The sequence below is a fragment of the Muntiacus reevesi genome, chromosome 2 (assembly GCF_963930625.1).
Source record: "Muntiacus reevesi chromosome 2, mMunRee1.1, whole genome shotgun sequence".
In the NCBI taxonomy this organism is placed as follows: domain Eukaryota; kingdom Metazoa; phylum Chordata; class Mammalia; order Artiodactyla; family Cervidae; genus Muntiacus; species Muntiacus reevesi.
Window position 1 is genome coordinate 108,574,715 of NC_089250.1, and position 4,570 is coordinate 108,579,284.

Consider the following 4,570-nt stretch of genomic DNA (forward strand, 5'->3'; position numbering starts at 1 on the left):
CCGCCGCCGGAGCCCGTTAGGGCAGCAGTCGCGGCCGGGAACGCCTCTGGGGCAGGACAGGGCGGTGCCGGCGGGGCCCGTCCGGGCGACCTTTGGGACCCCGGCTCGGGCTCTCCCTTCGACCCCGCGTCGCCGCTCCACCTGCAAAGAGGAGGTCCCTTCGGGTGCACCAGCCAGTTTTATCACAGTTCCTTCCGGGCTCTCTCAAACCATTTGGGAAACTGAGGCGGTTCTGAGGCATCCTGGAGCGCCTTCAATGGAGGGCGGCAGAAGCCTCGAGACTGGAGACCAGGGGCAGCCTCTCTGCCTGATGTGCAGTCCTCTCTGGTATCTTCTAAGGACAAGAACGGTGTCTTTTAATAGTGCCTTGTGAAATGAATATTCATGGAGATCCTAGGTAGTAGGAAACGAGATTAATCAAAACCACTCCAGAAGGGAGTTAGGTGATTCTAGGCTCCCCTCACACCAAAGCCCTATCGAATTACACACACACTAGCATTAAACATTTGAGGCCATTTCAAGGCCCAGAGCAGTATTTTAAACTCATTTTAAGAAAGTTTATTTTCCAAAGCAACAAAAAGACAGCTAGCTATCTTTTACAGTGGTTTTCAAACTGTGGTCCCTAAACTGGCAGCCGCCACATTTCCTGGAAACGTGTTAGAACCACAAATTATTGGGCTCCACCTTTGACCTTCTGAATTAGTGTTTAATTCACCTCGAGAGTTTAGAGGTGAAGCGTGGCAGTTTGTTTTCACAAGCCCTCAAGGTGGGTCTATGCACACTAAACTTCGAGAACTATCCCAAGGCTTCCTCATGGGGTGGGATAGGGTGGATGAAATTTTTAAGTGGGAAGGGCAAAATATGCATGGCCCTAATACAGGGATGAAGTGTAAGATATTTGAGAAAGGTCAGTGCCAAAATTGAAACAATACTGCACAACTCTCTGGGAACCCAACATTAATTTCCCAGCTCCCACCAGTCTATCTGGCAAACATTGGGCCTTTCTGCCCAGTCTGCTTGCAGACCTCTGGAATCTCAGCATTCCATAACAAGGGTGTCCTTACTCCTCTTTGCGCTATATTACTAATAATACCTTGCTGATCTCATCCCTGCCCTTCCCTCTGCCTTAACTATCACCTTGAGAGGTTGTTTTCCAAGCCTATTTCCAGCCCACTTTCCTGAGCTATAGGCCCAAATATCCAATAGCCTATTCAAGCAGTACCGCTGGATTTTCCACTTCATCCTTTCAGCTCATCCTTTTTTCCTGACGAGGCCTTCTAGGATCAGAGGTCCTTTCTTCATATTGCCTCTCCCTAGAAAGTACTGCATGCCTTCCAACAATTATGAATCTATTAAGATTCAATTCAAAGATCGCCCATCTCCTTCCTCCTTAAGCAGCTTTTCCTGACCTTTTCCTTTTCCTTGCCTTCTCTTGGGTAGACTCCCTTTGTGCACCCAACTAAACCTTTTGTAGATATCTGCTATGGCACATTTAACAGTAGTCATAGCATACATTTACCTTACCTGTATTTAACCACATCAACTTAGCAAAAACAAAACACCTCTGAAGGTCATCAATTGCTCCAGAGTTCATGTGAAACAGGAGCCATTTTGCTTCTCCTAATGTGAATGTTCTTAAAAACACACAGCTTTTGTACAGACAGAACAGTAATTTTGTCCACAGTGGGACATTTGGCAAAATTGGGAGATGTTTTTGGTTGTCACAACCAGAAGGGTTTTACTAGAATCAGTGGGGAGACGCCAAGGATGTTACATTCTACAATGCACTGGGCACCCTCCTACAACAAAGAATTATTCAGCCTGACATGTCAGTAATGTTGAGGTTAAGAAACTCCTTGAGTTAGGCTGATCTTCCTAATAAATCAAATCCTAATAATGGATTTGATCATATAATTTCCTTGATTAAACTCTACTAGCTTCCCACTGAAAGCAGAATAAAATCCAAACTCAAAAGCCACTGTCTATTATGCCCCATATACTCTGGCCCCTGCCTACCTTGTTGACTTCATCCCTCTTCATCTTCCTTCTCAAGCAGTAAACTCTGATCAAAATGACCTTCGGTCTAAACATACCAGCCTTGTGACCAAATATACCAGACATTCTCAGGATCATTGCACTTGTTATTGCTCCAACTTAGAATGTTCACTATTGTATATCTCAAATATCATCCATCTCCTCAGAAAGGTACGTATTCCCTGAGCACTGTAGCGTTTAAGTAGCCCACTGCCACCAATACCACCACCAGTTAAACACGCTGATTACCCTATTTAATTTTCTTTGTAGCACTTAAAAGCAGATCAAGTTCTGTATTTACTATTTGTCATCTCCCTCTGCTGCCCTCAGAATGTATGCTCCTTGAGAACAGGGATATCTCTAGTGACTAGAAATAAATGTTCAATAAATCCTTTGTTGACTACAACCGGGCCCCCCAAACTCAAGCCAATTATTTCATTCAGTGGTCAACTAAATAAACAAACAGAGTTCTTTTTTTTCTTCCCAATACTGGAGAAGAAAACTGGTTTTGATAAGACTTGTTGAGAGAAGGATATGTTGGAATCCTCAATAGAGTATTATCCTAAGGGAATTTCAATGTAGTTTTGAAAATACAGATTTTTTTTTTTAACTTCATATGCTCACTTTAGAAAATGAGACTCATTATATTGCTCCTGCTTTTGTCAGTCTTCTCCTAGTAAACTGTAAACGCTTTAAGGGCAAAAGCAAACTTAGAATCCTCAGCATTTAGCATGAAGTGAAGGCACTTTCATGTACTGTCATCACCACTGTAAGTTGGAAATTTTTGTGTCACCCATTACCATGTGGTTTCTGTCTCCTTATTAGATTCTTAGCTATATCACACTTCACACATAACAATCAGTAATCAAGCCCTATGTATTTTACTTACATGTTCTAGCTACAAAATGTCATTATCTACCTATTTGCTTTCCTCATTGCAGCTAGAAATTACCTCTTCTTTGCCATACCTTCTGTAAATTACTTTAGCTGACATGTACATCATCTGAACCATAAAAATGGCATTCCCACCCATTTTTCCACTGTTAAGCCATCTTGCACAGTGAATCCAATCTACTTATGTTACTGAATAAAATTTAAAGTGGTATGTATTCAGTAATAGCTACCATTTATTAATTACATACTATGTGCTAGGCACTATGTTAAGCACTTAACAAATATTCTCACTTTTATACTCTCTGATTTAAAAAACTGTTTTTTGGTAATAGCTTCATTTTAATTCACTGATATAAAGTATACAGTTTAATGGTTTTCCATATAGAGTTGTACCATCACCACAATCAATTTTAGCAAACACACCCCCCCCCAAAATAAACCCTGTATGTTTTATCCATCATCCTCAATACCCTCATCAGTCATCTTATGCTGCCACTAATCTACTTTGTTTCCACAGATTTGCCTACTCTAAACATTTTATATAAATGCACTCAGACAATATGTAGTCTTTTGAGACTGGCTTTTCACTTAACATGAAGATGGATGAATGTGTTTTCAAAGTTTATCCATGTGAAGCATGAATTAGTACTTCATTTTGGTTGTTCAATCACTAAATCATGTCCAGCTCTTTGCAACCCCATGGACTACAGCACACAAGGCTTCCTTGTCCTTCACTATCTCCTGGAGTTTGCTCAGACTCATATCCATTGAGTTGATGATGCTATCCAACCATCTCATCCTCTGTCGCCCTCTTCTCCTCCTGCCCTCAAACCTTCCCAGCATGGCCAAATATTTCATTATATGTACATACCACATTTTATCTATTCACAACTTTATGGACACTTGGGTTATTTTTACTTTTTGGCTATTATGAATAATACTGCTATGAACATTTGTACACAAATGTTTTAATTTCTCATGAGTGCATACCTAGGAGAATAGCTGGATCAAATGGTAACTCAATGTTTAACTCCTTGAGAAACTGCCAGACTGTTTTCCAAAGTAGCTGCACAATTTTACATCCCTACTAGTAGTGTATGAGAGTTGCAATTACTCATTAAGACTTATGTTTTTATTTGTTGTCATCCTTGCAAAAGAAGTCCTTTCTTTTATTGTACAAATACAAATTTGATTTGTATTTCCAGATGACTAATGATGTTGAGCATCTTTTCATGTCCTTATTGATCATCTCTATATCTTCTTTGGAGAAACATCTGTTAGATCATTTTCCCATTTTTATTTTTATTTTTCCCATTTTAAATTGAGTTTTCTGTCCTTTTATTATTGAGTTGTAAGAGTTCTATATAATATTCTGGATACAAGTGGAGAGGTTGAGGTAATAGCAAGTTGTAGAAACAAATACTTAGGGAATATCCTAATCCCTAAGTGTGATAAGAAATGGGTGACAAAAAAAAAAAAAAAAAGAAGGATGACAACGGACAGGGTGTGGTACAGTGACAGGCCCAAAAAGAGAGGTGATGTTAACCACTCCTTTGGCAAGAGAGAAACCTCCAATCTTGAGATGTTCTATGTGGACAAGTAACACTTGCCAGTGAATAGGAAATAAGACAAGACAAGTGAC